Here is a 14,720-nt window from a genome sequence, read left to right on the forward strand (position 1 = left end):
CAACACGATGCCAAGTTAAGTTCAATGTCAATAAACACAAAGTAAGCCACATGGGAGGGGAAAAGGCACAATGGAGGGACCTCGAGAGGTCATAAAGTCCAGCCCCCTGCACTGAGAATGGACCAAGTAAGCCTAGACCATCCTGAGATTTGTTTGTCCAACCTGTTCTTAAAAACCTCTAATGACGGGGGATTCCACTACCTCCTTTGGAAGCCTGTTCCAGAACTTAACTATCTGTATTGTTAGAAAGCTTTTCCTAATGCGTAACAAATCTCCCTTGTTGCAGATTAAGCTCATTAACTCATTACTTCTTGACCTACTTTTCAATGAACATGGAGAACAATTGGTCACCATCCTCTTTATAGCGGCCCTTAACATATCTGAAGACTGTTATCAGGTCCCCCCTCACTCTTCTTTTCTCAAGACTAAACATGCCCAGTTTTTGTAACCTTTCCTCGTAGGTCAGGTTTTCCAACCCTTTTATAATTTTTATTGGTCTCCTCGGGACTCTTTAGTTTAGCCACACCTTTCCTGAAGTGTGGTACCCAGAATTGGACAGTGCTCCATCTGAAGCCTCACCAGTGCTGAGTAGAACAGGACAATTACCGCCCATGTTTTACAGATTATATTCCTGTTAATACACCCTGGAAAATAAGCCATTTTGCAACTGCATCACATTGACAACTCATTCAATTTGTGATCCACTATAACTCCCAGATCCTTTTCTGCAGTACGCTGCCACCTAGACAGTTATGCCCCATTTTGTAGATGGGCATTAGATTTTTCCTTCCTAAGTGTAGTTCTTTGCACTTGTCTTTACTGAATTTTATCTTCTTAAATTCAGACCAATTCTCTGACTTGTCAAGGTCATTTTGAATTATAATCCTGTCCTCTAAAGTGCTTGCAACCCCTCCCAGTTTGGGGTCACTTGCAAATTTGATAAGCATACTCTCCACTCTATTATCCAGGTCATGAATTAAGATATTGACTAGTACCAGACCCAGGACTGACTCCTGGGGAATCCCACTAGATATATTCTCCCAGTTTGTCAACAAACCATTGGTAATTACTCTTTGAGTATGATCTTTCAACCGATTGTCCACCCGCTTTATAGTAATTTAATCTATGCCACTTTTCCCTAGTTTCCTTATGAGAATGGCATGTGGGATTGTGTCAAAAACCTTAATACAAAAAGATCAAGTTGTACCATGTCTACTGCTTCCCCCCATCCACTAGCCCAATAGCCCTGTCAAAGAAGGAAATTAGGTTGGTTTGGCATGATTGGTTCTTGACAGAGCCATGCTGGCTATTCCTTACAACCCTCTTAATCTCATGGGGTTTACAAACTGATTGTTTAATCATTTGTTCCAGCATCTTTCCAGGTATTGAAGTTAAGCTGATTGGTTAGGCTGTGTTCGCTTAAAGGTATGTACTATATTTTCCCTTCTTCAGTTCTCTGAGGGCGCACCCACCCTCAAAAATAATTGCTAATGGTTCTGAGATTGCTTCAACTTTTGGGAAAGGAGGAGCCTATTCAGGAGGGATGGGCTCCACCTAAACCAAAATGGAACCAGACTGCTGGCATGTCAAATTAAAAAGGTCAGAGGAGTTTCTAAACTAAGGGCTGGGAGAAAGCCGACAGGTGTGGAGGAGCACGCCTTTCAGGCAGACTCAACACAATTAATATTAACAACAAGGGGGAAGCAACACATTCCCTGATAGGGAAAGAACAGGTTACAGATTGTTTGGATAAGTTAAATGTATTCAAGTTAGCAGAGCCTGATGAAATTCATCCTATGGTACTTAAGAGTTGATAAAGTACAGACAGGAACTGACGAGAAAATCAAATGAGAAAGAGTCCCATTTAATAACATCACATAATGGAAGACAGCTAAAAAATGACAAATTCTGTAAGTGCTCATATACAAATGCAAGAACTCTAAATTGTACCATCGGTGAACTTGAGGGCCTGATATGAAGTGAGGATTTGATGTAACAGGAATCACAGGAACTTGATGGAATGAGGATAAAGCAATGGGACACGGTAATACCAGGGTACAAAGTATATAGGAATGACAAAATAGGTTGTGCTGGTAGGGGAGTAGCACTAAATGTGGGGAAAAAAAACCAGAGTCAAATAGAATAAAAATCTTAAATGAATCAAACAGTACCATAGAATCTCTAGGGACAGAAATTCCATGCTTGGATAATAAGAGTATAGCAGTAGGGATATACTACCGACCACCTGACCAGGCTGGTGATGGTGATTGTGAAATGCTCCAGGAGATTGGAGAGACTATAAAGCTAGAAAACTCTGTAACTCATATTGATTACTCATAGAAATAGAAATAGAAAACTCATATTGACTGGGTACATGTCACCTCAGGACGGGATGCAGAGATAAAATTTGTAGAGATAATTAATGAGGTCGCCTTGGAGCAGCGAGTCCTGGAACCCACAAAGGGAGAGGCAATTCTTGATTTAGTGCTAAGTGGTGCACAGGATCTGGTCCAAGAGGTGAGTACAGCTGAGCCATTCAGGAACAGCAACCACGGGCGTGTGTACGGGGCGTGCCCAGGCACGCCCTAATGTCTCAGAAAAAGTGGCTTTGTGTTTTCATTTAATCGCATGATACGCTCTTTTAGTTTTAAAGTATGGCTTGTAGTGTTATGCAATCAGCGCCGAATTGCGTAATATAGATGTTGAGAAATGTATAGAAAGCCTGCGTTCGCTCGCAGCATGCGACCCCATGACTGTGGCACTGCATTACCATTGGTCCTCCCCCCGACTATTATTCTAGAAAATTCTTTGACCTCTAAGCGCGGCCGCGTCCAGCATGCCCAGCGCAGTATCTACAGTATTTGTAATGTTTCAGAGTAGCAGCTGTGTTAGTCTGTATTCGCAAAAAGAAAAGGAGGACTTGTGGCACCTTAGAGACTAACCAAGTTATTTGAGCATAAACTTTTGTAAGCTACAGCTCACTTCATCGGATGCATACTGTGGAAAGTGTAGAAGATCTTTTTATATACACACAAAGCATGAAAAAATACCTCCTTCCACCCCACTCTCCTGCTGGTAATAGCTTATCTAAAGTGACCACTCTCCTTACAATGTGTATGAATCAATCCTGAAGCACTTACACGAGAGGAAAGTAATCAGGAACAGTCAGCATGGATTCACCAAGGGAAGGTCATGCCTGACTAATCTAATCGCCTTCTATGATGAGATTACTGGTTCTGTGGATGAAGGGAAAGCAGTGGATGTATTGTTTCTTGACTTTAGCAAAGCTTTTGACACGGTCTCCCACAGTATTCTTGTCAGCAAGTTAAAGAGGTATGGGCTGGATGAATGCACTATAAGGTGGGTAGAAAGTTGGCTAGATTGTCGGGCTCAACGGGTAGTGATCAATGGCTCCATGTCTAGTTGGCAGCCGGTATCAAGTGGAGTGCCCCAAGGGTCGGTCCTGGGGCCGGTTTTGTTCAATATCTTCATAAATGATCTGGAGGATGGTGTGGATTGCACTCTCAGCAAATTTGTGGATGATGCTAAACTGGGAGGAGTGGTAGATACATTGGAGGGCAGGGATAGGATACAGAGGGACCTAGACAAATTGGAGGATTGGGCCAAAAGAAATCTGATGAGGTTCAATAAGGATAAGTGCAGGGTCCTGCACTTAGGACGGAAGAACCCAATGCACAGCTACAGACTAGGGACCGAATGGCTCGGCAGCAGTTCTGCGGAAAAGGACCAGGAGTGACAGTGGACGAGAAGCTGGATATGAGTCAGCAGTGTGCCCTTGTTGCCAAGAAGGCCAATGGCATTTTGGGATGTATAAGTAGGGGCATAGCGAGCAGATCGAGGGACGTGATCGTCCCCCTCTATTCGACATTGGTGAGGCCTCATCTGGAGTACTGTGTCCAGTTTTGGGCCCCACGCTACAAGAAGGATGTGGATAAATTGGAGAGAGTCCAGCAAAGGGCAACAAAAATGATTAGGTGTCTGGAACACATGATTTATGAGGAGAGGCTGAGGGAGCTGGGATTGTTTAGTCTGCAGAAGAGAAGAATGAGGGGGGATATGATAGCTGCTTTCAACTACCTGAGAGGTGGTTCCAGAGAGGATGGTTCTAGACTATTCTCAGTGGTAGAAGAGGACAGGACAAGGAGTGATGGTCTCAAGTTGCAGTGGGGGAGGTTTAGGTTGGATATTAGGAAAAACTTTATCACTAGGAGGGTGGTGAAACACTGGAATGCGTTACTTAGGGAGGTGGTAGAATCTCCTTCCTTAGAAGTTTTTAAGGTGAGGCTTGACAAAGCCCTGGCTGGGATGATTTAATTGGGGCTTGGTCCTGCTTTGAGCAGGGGGTTGGACTAGATGACCTCCTGAGGTCCCTTCCAACCCTGATATTCTATGATTCTATGATAATCAAGGTGGGCCATTTCCAGCACAAATCCAGGGTTTAACAAGAACATCGGGGGGGGGTAGGAATAAACAAGGGGAAATAGGTTACCTTGCATAATGACTTAGCCACTCCCAGTCTCGATTCAAGCCTAAGTTAATTGTATCAAATTTGCAAATGAATTCTAATTCAATAGTTTCTCGCTGGAGTCTGGATTTGAAGTTTTTTTGTTGTAATATCACAACTTTCATGTCTGTAATCGCGTGACCAGAGAGATTGAAGTGTTCTCCCACTGGTTTATGAATGTTATAATTCTTGACATCTGATTTGTGTTCTGTCCAGTTTGACCAATGTACATGGCAGAGGGGCATTGTGGGCACATGATGGCATATATCACATTGGTAGATGTGCAGGTGAACGAGCCTCTGATAGTGTGGCTGATGTGATTAGGCCCTGTGATGGTGTCCCCTGAATAGATATTTGGGCACAGTTGGCAACGGGCTTTGTTGCAAGGATAGGTTCCTGGGTTAGTGGTTCTGTTGTGTGGTATGTGGTTGCTGGTGAGTATTTGCTTCAGGTTGGGGGGCTGTCTGTAGGCAAGGACTGGCCTGTCTCCCAAGATTTGTGAGAGTGTTGGGTCATCCTTCAGGATAGGTTGTAGATCCTTAATAATGCGTTGGAGGGGTTTTAGTTGGGGGCTGAAGGTGACGGCTAGTGGCATTCTGTTATTTTCTTTGTTAGGCCTGTCCTGTAGTAGGAGACTTCTGGGAACTCTTCTGGCTCTATCAATCTGTTTCTTCACTTCCGCGGGTGGGTATTGTAGTTGTAAGAATGCTTGATAGAGCTCTTGTAGGTGTTTGCCTCTGTCTGAGGGGTTGGAGCAAATGCGGTTGTATCGCAGAGCTTGGCTGTAGACAATGGATCGTGTGGTGTGGTCAGGTTGAAAGCTGGAGAATCTTTGTCGCGTGTACTCTATTGAAATAGCGTAACAAGCCCGTGGCTTTACGTTTTAATTCAATCATATGATACCCCCTTTTAATTTTAAAATATGGATGGGTTCGTTGTTAAGAGAAGAAAAGGAGCCGACAAACTGAATAATAATGAACGTGCTGATCGTTGTGCAAATACCTCGGACTCCTCAGTTAAGAACGTACCTGAAGAGAATGCTGCCACCAGTTCCAGTGCGTGCAATGAACTGAGCAATGACCACTAGAAACAGACTTCGTCTCTTAGCTCAGGTCAGTGTAGCTCCTATTCAAAGCCATCAAACGTTCCCTCTGATGATCCAGTCTGTGATATTCCAAAAAATAGATTAGAACGCCAGTCTCTATTATCTAGAGGTCCTTATCAGCCTAGATTGAGCATGTTTCCTAGAAGTAACATAGGGAATAAACAAAGAAGTTTTCAGTCTGACTGGTATGAAAAGTCTAGGTGATTAGAATACAGCCCATCAAAGGACGCAGCATTTTGCTTTTACTGCCGTTTCGTCTCCTCTAATGATGCAGCAAACAAAGGTCACACTGATTCAGCATTTATTGATAAGGGATTCAGAAACTGGCATGGGGCTAACGAATGTTTTAAAAACCACAAACTGTCAAAATCTCATGTGTTGAGCTGTTCTTCATGGTCAAGTTTTAATTAAGGGAAACCTATTGATGTATTCTTGGATGAGGGCAAGCAGGCTTATCTGTCTAAACAAGAAGAAGAACGGTGCCAAAACCGAAGTGTAATGGAGCGACAGACTGACATTGTTCTGTGTTTGGTGAAAAGTGGGAGACCACTCAGGTGAAAGGTCACGATGAAAATGCTGACAGTTTTGAGAAAGGTTTATTTCTAATCTTGTCAATATGCTCCAAAAATATGATCCTATAATGGCAAAGGATGTGCAACAATCTCCTCGAAACGCTACCTCTCTGAGTAATCGCATCCAGAATGATTTAATTGTGGCCTTGCACAACGTTGTGCAACAAAAGATTGTGTCTTCACTAGTTGGAAAAGTGGTCTCAATAATTGCCGACAACACTACTGACTGCGGACACCATGAACAGATGTCCATTGTGGTGCGGTATTTTGACAATGAAAAACATAGTCCAGTTGAACATTTTGTATCTGTTCAGAGACTATTAACAGTTGATGCTCAGTCTATTTTTGACCAGTTAAATGACGTCCTTGGCATTCTTAAAATTGACGGGTCATCAGTGACGTCTGTCGGTTTTGATGGCGCATCTACTATGTCTGGATGTACTGCGGGAGCTCAAATGAAATGTAAAGAAAGAAACAGTGAAATGCTCTATGTACACTGCTATGCGCATTGTTTGAACCTCGTCCTAGTAGATGCCTGCACTTCAAGTAAACAAAACAGAACCGTCTTTGATTTTTTTGGTGTTATTCATTCAGACTCTTTATGCCTTCATGGAGGGCAGTCCTGTGCGACATGCAATAATGGAGAAGATTTCACAAGAAGTAGGATCCCAGTTGAAGACTTTGAAGTCACTATCAAACACAAGATGGGCATGCAGAGCAGAAGCAGTGGCTGCTGTAAAACAAAAGCTACTCCATCACTTTAAAAGCTTTACAAGAGATTATCGAAACAACTCGCCTTGCTGATGCTAAAATAAAAGCCAGGGGCCTTATCCATGAACTAAATTCGTTCAAGTTCATCTTTGCCCTTCACATGATGCACCCTATTCTCCAGATGGTGGTAAAAGTGAATAAGGCTCTTCAAGCTCCAGATCTCAATTTACTTACTGCAATGACAGGGATGAAAAGCTTGGGTAACTCTTTGGCTGCAATGAGAAGTGGCCCAGAATATTTTCAATCTATTTTCAATGACAGTGTGAAAATGTGTGTAGAGAATGATATATCGATTCCTGCAGTTAAGAAGAGAAAAACGTCCACTTGTATTGATGACGCTTTTGAGTCCCAGCATCACTTTGATATAAAAGAGGAGCAGGAGAGAATAACTTCCTTTTCCCCACTCCTAGACTCAACGATTACCAGCATTGACCAGCGATTTGAACAGGAGACTTGTAAAATTGTGACCGCAACGGGAAAACTGCTGAGCTTAGACATTGGCAGGGACGATATGAGAATCACTGCCAACAAATTTAAAGTGTCCTTGGATGAGTTGGAAGCTGAAGTCGGATTGCTGCGGAGTTATGATGTATCTGTTCCTAAAGGTAGCACTATGAACACCACCAGAGAGTGGCTTGATTGGCTAACGGAATCAGATCAGTCTTCCATGTTCCAGGCCTTTTACAAACCTATTCAATGCTTTGCAGTCTTACCTGTTACAAGCTGTTCATGTGAAAGAGCCTTTTCGAAACTAGCACAAGTTCCTTCCCCACTCTGAACTCTAGGGTACAGATGTGGGGACCTGCATGAAAACTTCCTAAGCTTACTTTTACCAGCTTAGGTTAAAACTTACCTAAGGTACAAACTATTTTACCTTTTGCCCTTGGACTTTATCGCTGCCACCACCAAATGTCTAACCAGTATATATCTGGGAAAGAGCCCTTTTGGAAACGTCTTTTCCCCCCAAATCCTCCCAAACCCTACACCCCCTTTCCTGGGGAAGGTTGGATAAAAATCCTCACCAATTTGTATAGGTGACCACAGACCCAAACCCTTGGATCTTAAGAACAATGAAAAAGCATTCAGATTCTGAAAAGAAGAATTTTAATAGAAGAAAAAGTAAAAAGAATTACCTCTGTAAAATCAGGATGGTAAATACCTTACAGGTAATCAGATTAAAAACACAGAGAATCCCTCTAGGCAAAACTTAGAGGAGAGGAAAGTGATCAGGAACAGTCAGCATGGATTCACCAAGGGCAAGTCATGCCTGACTAATCTAATTGCTTTCTATGACGAGATAACTGGCTCTGTGGATGAGGGGAAAGCGGTGGACATGTTGTTTCTTGACTTTAGCAAAGCTTTTGACACGGTCTCCCACAGTATTCTTGCCAGCAAGTTAAAGAAGTATGGGCTGGATGAATGGACAATAAGGTGGATAGAAAGTTGGCTAGATTGTCGGGCTCAACGGGTAGTGATCAATGGCTCCATGTCTAGTTGGCAGCCGGTTTCAAGTGGAGTGCCCCAAGGGTCGGTCCTGGGGCCGGTTTTGTTCAATATCTTCATAAAAGATCTGGAGGATGGTGTGGATTGCACCCTCAACAAGTTTGCAGATGACACTAAACTGGGAGGAGAGGTAGATACGCTGGAGGGTAGGGATAGGATACAGAGGGCCCTAGACAAATTAGAGGATTGGGCCAAAAGAAATCTGATGAGGTTCAACAAGGACAAGTGCAGAGTCCTGCACTTAGGACGGAAGAATCCCATGCACCGCTACAGACTAGGGACCGAATGGCTCAGCAGCAGTTCTGCAGAAAAGGACCTAGGGGTTACAGTGGACGAGAAGTATATGAGTCAACAGTGTGCCCTTGTTGCCAAGAAGGCCAATGGCATTTTGGGATGTATATGTAGGGGCATTGCCAGCAGATCGAGGGACGTGATCGTTCCCCTCTATTCAACATTGGTGAGGCCTCATCTGGAGTACTGTGTCCAGTTTTGGGCCCCACACTACAAGAAGGATGTGGAAAAATTGGAAAGAGTCCAGCGGAGGGCAACAAAAATGATTAGGGGACTGGAACACATGACTTATGAGGAGAGGCTGAGGGAACTGGGATTGTTTAGTCTGCAGAAGAGAAGAATGAGGGGGGATTTGATAGCTGCTTTCAACTACCTGAAAGGGGGTTCCAAAGAGGATGGCTCTAGACTGTTCTCAGTGGTAGCAGATGACAGAACGAGGAGTAATGGTCTCAAGTTGCAGTGGGGGAGGTTTAGGTTGGATATTAGTTAAAACTTTTTCACTAGGAGGGTGGTGAAACACTGGAATGCGTTACCTAGGGAGGTGGTAGAATCTCCTTCCTTAGATATTTTTAAGGTCAGGCTTGACAAAGCCCTGGCTGGGATGATTTAGTTGGGGCTTGGTCCTGCTTTGAGCAGGGGGTTGGACTAGATGACCTCCTGAGGTCCCTTCCAACCCTGATATTCTATGATTCTATGATTCTGAAACCTTAAGTTACAAAAAGACACAAAAACAGGAATCTACATTCTATTAAGCACAGCTTATTTTCTCAGCCATTTAAAGAAATCAGAATCTAACGCATATCTAGCTACATTACTTACTAAGTTCTAAGACTCCATTCCTGTTCTGTCCCCGGCAAAAGCATCACACAGACAGAGAGGGCCATTGTTTCTCCCCCTCTCCAGCTTTTGAAAGTATCTTGTCTCCTCATTGGTCATTTTGGTCAGGTGCTAGCGAGGTTACCTTTAGCTTCTTAACCCTTCCAGGTGAAAGGGTTTTTCCTCTGGCCAGGAGGGATTTTAAAGGGGTTTACCCTTCCTTTATATTTATGACACGCTCCCCAAATCACAGCTAGGGTGAAACGCTGGCTGGGATTTCTTCCTGGAGCTCTAGGAGAAAATAGAGTTAATAAGACACATGCACCTCTAAATATACTACCAAGTACATAAAGACTAACAATATTTTCCACATCTCAAGGACGATTTTAACCAGTTGATTCTGGGAAACTTTCACGGGAGAGTGCATCAGCCACTTTGTTAGAAGCTCCTGAGATGTGTTGGATGTCGAAATCAAAATCTTGGAGAGCTAAACTCCACCGAATAAGTTTTTTGTTATTTCCCGTGGCGGTATGAAGCCACCATAGCGCAGCTTGGTCAGTTTGCAGGTGGAAACGCTGTCCCCAAACATATGGGCGTAGCTTTTCCAGGGCGTAGACAATGGCGTAACATTCTTTTTCACTGACTGACCAGTTGCTTTCCCTCTCAGACAGCTTCTTGCTGAGAAACACTACAGGGTGCAATTCTTGATCCGGTCCTTCCTGCATTAAAACTGCTCCCACACCACGCTCGGACGCATCTGTGGTTACTAGGAACGGTTTGTCAAGGTCTGGGGCCCTTAGTACAGGGTCAGACATGAGTGTCGCTTTAAGCTGGTTAAAAGCCTTCTGACACTCTTCGGTCCACTGAACGGCATTTGGCTGTTTCTTTTTGGTTAGGTCTGTCAGTGGGGTGGCAATTTGGCTGTATTGCGGTACAATTAGTCTGTAATAACCAGCCAAGCCTAAGAAGGATTGAACCTGTTTCTTTGACTTGGAGACAGGCCACTTTTGGATAGCATCCACTTTGGCCTTGTAGGGGGTTGATAGTTCCTTGACCCACCTGGTGTCCAAGGTAAGTCACTCTGTCTAGGCCTATTTGACACTTCTTAGCCTTAACAGTTAGTCCTGCCTCCCTTATGCGCTCAAAGACTTTTTGTAGATGTTCCAGGTGTTCTGCCCAGGAATCCTAAAATAAGGCCACTTCGTCAAGGTAGGCGACTGCATATTCTCCTAATCCCGCTAGGAGACCATCTACCAGTCTTTGGAAGGTGGCGGGTGCATTTCGCAGCCCGAAAGGGAGGACATTAAATTCATACAGCCCGACATGGGTGGTGAAGGCTGACCTTTCCTTGGCGGATTCATCTAGTGGTACCTGCCAGTACCCCTTGGTTAAGTCCAAGGTAGAGATGAACTGGGCCCGTCCCAGTTTCTCTAATAGTTCATCTGTGCGTGGCATTGGATAGTTGTCTGGGCGAGTTACAGCATTTAGCTTACGGTAGACCATGCAAAAGCGTATCTCCCCATCTGGTTTGGGAACTAGAACCACTGGAGATGCCCATGCACTTTCAGAGGGGCGGATTACACCCATCTGTAGCATGTCCTGGATCTCCCGTTCTATAGCAGTTTTAGCTTGAGGAGACGCCCGGTAAGGTTGGACCCTAATTGGGTGAGCATTACCTGTGTCAATGGAGTGGTATGCCTGTTCAGTCAGTCCTGGGGTGGCTGAGAACATCGGCACATAGCTAGTGCACAGCTCCTGGATCTGCTGTCGCTGCATACGCCCAAGGGTCATGGAGAGGTTCACCTCTTCCATGCCACTAGCACATTTCCCTTCGTAGTAGACACCTTCAGGCCACTCAGCATTGTCTCCTCCCTGGGCTGTAAACTAACAAACCTTTAACTCTCTGGAATAAAAGGGCTTTAGAGAATTAATATGGTACACCTTAGGCTTTTGGTTGGAGGTGGGGAATGCTATGAGATAATTAACAGCTCCCAGGCGCTCCTGGACCATGAATGGCCCTTCCACGACAATTCCATTTTATGGGCCTGGAGCGCCTTTAAGACCATGACCTGGTCCCCTACTTTGAAGGAAAGCTCTCTGGCATGTTTATCATACCAGGCTTTTTGCTCTTTTTGAGCATCCTGTAGGTTTTCTTTAGCAAGGGCTAGAGAGGTTCGGAGAGTGTTTTGTAGGTTGGTTACAAAGTCCAGAATGTTAGTTCCTGGAGAAGGTGTAAATCCCTCCCATTGCTGCTTCACCAACTGCAATGGCCCCTTAACCTCACGGCCATATACAAGTTCAAATGGGGAAAACCCTAAACTGGGATGTGGTACAGCTCTGTGGGAAAGAGCAACCGCTGCAACACTAGGTCCCAATCATTGGAGTGCTCATTTATGAATCATGGCCCCCAAAGTCCCATTAAATTTCTCCACCAGGCCATTTGTTTGATGGTGGTAAGGAGTGGCAACCAAGTGATTTACCCCATGAGCTTCCCACAGGCTTTCCATAGTTCCTGCCAGGAAATTAGTCCCTGCATCTGTGAGGATGTCGGAGGGCCAACCTACTCTGGCAAAAATGTCTGCTAGTGCCTGGCACACACTTTTAGCCCTGGTGTTGATTAGAGCTACTGCTTCCGGCCATCGGGAGGCAAAAACCATGAAAGTCAGTATGTACTGCTTTCCTCGGGTGTCTTTTTCGGAAAAGGACCCAGAATATCCACAGCTACTCGCTGAAATGGAACTTCAATGATGGGGAGTGGCTGGAGAGGGGCTTTGACCTGGTCTTGGGGTTTTCCCACTCTTTGGCATACCTCACAAGACCGGACATAGGTAGAAACATCCTTGCCCATTCCCTCCCAGTGGAACGACCTCCCCAAACGGTCTTTGGTCCTGTTCACCCCAGCATGGCCATTAGGGTGATCATGGGCTAAGCTCAAGAGCTTGGCCTGGTATTTAGTTGGAATTACCAACTGTCTCTGAGGATGCCAGTCTTCCTGGTGTCCACCAGAAAGAGTTTCCTTGTATAAAAGTCCTCTTTCTACAACAAACCTGGATCAATTAGAAGAGCTGAGAGGCGGTGTGTTGCTCCGTGCCGCCGTCCAAGCTCTCTGGAGGCTTTCATCCGCTTCCTGTTCGGTCTGGAACTGTTCCCTTGATGCTGGAGACATCAGTTCCTCATTGGATTGTGCACCTAGGCTTGGTCCCTCTGGAAGCGATGTAGGGGATGGGGCTGCTTCCGTTGACTGTGAACCGCTCTCCACTGGTGCCCTATGTTGGGGTTCAGGCTCTGGCTGAGCCTCTTGGGTAGGGTTATCGGCTGCTGCCGGTTCAGGTTCAGTGGGGCCCTCTGGTGTTGGGGTTGCAAGTACTTGATTCAGTGCTGGCAATGGGTCTGGTGCGAGTTGTTCCGCCGGTTCCGGTTCTGGGACTGGCTCTGTCTGGGTCTCTGGGACTGGATCCAATACTGCTGTTGCTGACGTTGGCCCGGGGTCCGGTTCCATCACCTCTGACCGGGTCCTGGTAGAAGTTTCCAGAACAGTGCTAGGCATGACGGCTGGTTTAGTCTGGCTGCGGGTGACCATTCCCACCCTCTTGGCTGACTTCACATGATTGGGTATAAAAGTAAAGTATAAAAATATTGCTCAGGGATGCAGGAGTGAAATCAGGAAGCACAAATCACACCTGGAGTTGCAGCTAGCAAGAGAGGTTAAGAATAACAAGAAGGGTTTCTTCAGGTATGTTAGCAACAAGAAGAAAGTCAAGGAAAGTGTGGGCCCCTTACTGAATGAGGGAGGCAACCTAGTGACAGAGGATGTGGAAAAAGCTAATGTACTCAATGCTTTTTTTGCCTCTGTCTTCATGAACAAGGTCAGCTCCCAGACGGCTGCACTGGGCAGCACAGCATGGGGAGAAGGTGACCAGCCCTCTGTGGAGAAAGAAGTGGTTCGGGACTATTTAGAAAAGCTGGATGAGCACAAGTCCATGGGGCCGGATGCGTTGCGTCCGAGAGTGCTAAAGGAGTTGGCGGATGTGATTGCAGAGCCATTGGCCATTATGTTTGAAAACTCATGGCGATCGGGGGAGGTCCCAGATGACTGGAAAAAGGCGAATGTAGTGCCCAGCTTTAAAAAAGGGAAGAAGGAGGATCCTGGGAAATACAGGCCAGTCAGCCTGACCTCAGTCCCTGGAAAAATCATGGAGCAGGTCCTCAAGGAATCAATTCTGAAGCACTTAGAGGAGAGGAAAGTGATCAGGAACAGTCAGCATGGATTCACCAAGGGCAAGTCATGCCTGACTAATCTGATTGCCTTCTATGATGAGATAACTGGCTCTGTGGATGAAGGGAAAGCAGTGGACGTGTTGTTCCTTGACTTTAGCAAAGCTTTTGACACGGTCTCCCACAGTATTCTTGCCAGCAAGTTAAAGAAGTACAGGCTGGATGAATGCACTATAAAGTGGATAGAAAGCTGGCTAGATTGTTGGGCTCAACGGGTAGTGATCAATGGCTCCATGTCTAGTTGGATCAAGTGGAGTGCCCCAAGGGTTGGGCCTGGGGCCGGTGTTGTTCAATATCTTCATAAAAGATCTGGAGGATGGTGTGGATTGCACCCTCAGCAAGTTTGCAGATGACACTAAACTGGGAGGACAGGTAGATACGCTGGAGGGTAGGGATAGGATACAGAGGGACCTAGACATATTGGAGGATTGGGCCAAAAGAAATCTGATGAGGTTCAACAAGGACAAGTGCAGAGTCCTGCACTTAGGACGGAAGAATCCCATGCACCGCTACAGACTAGGGACCGAATGGCTCGGCAGCAGTTCTGCAGAAAAGGACCTAGGGGTTACAGTGGACGAGAAGCTGGATATGAGTCAACAGTGTGCCCTTGTTGCCAAGAAGGCCAATGGCATTTTGGGATGTATAAGTAGGGGCATTGCCAGCAGATCGAAGGACGTGATCATTCCCCTCTATTCAACATTGGTGAGGCCTCATCTGGAGTACTGTGTCCAGTTTTGGGCCCCACACTACAAGAAGGATGTGGAAAAATTGGAAAGAGTCCAGCGAAGGGTAACAAAAATGATTAGGTGTCTGGAACACATGACTTATGAGGAGAGGCTGAGGGAACTGGGGATGTTTAGCC

The 14,720-nt window shown here is 45.5% G+C and overlaps 1 protein-coding gene across 1 annotated transcript in view; it reads left to right on the plus strand.

Moving 5' to 3' along the window:
• FNDC4 (fibronectin type III domain containing 4) overlaps positions 1-14,720 on the plus strand; it is a 54,397-nt gene that overhangs the window by 7,159 nt on the left and 32,518 nt on the right. The window lies entirely within an intron of this gene.

The sequence above is a fragment of the Lepidochelys olivacea genome, assembly GCF_965140295.1.
Source record: "Lepidochelys olivacea isolate rLepOli2 genome assembly, chromosome: 3".
Classification (NCBI taxonomy): Eukaryota; Metazoa; Chordata; order Testudines; family Cheloniidae; genus Lepidochelys; species Lepidochelys olivacea.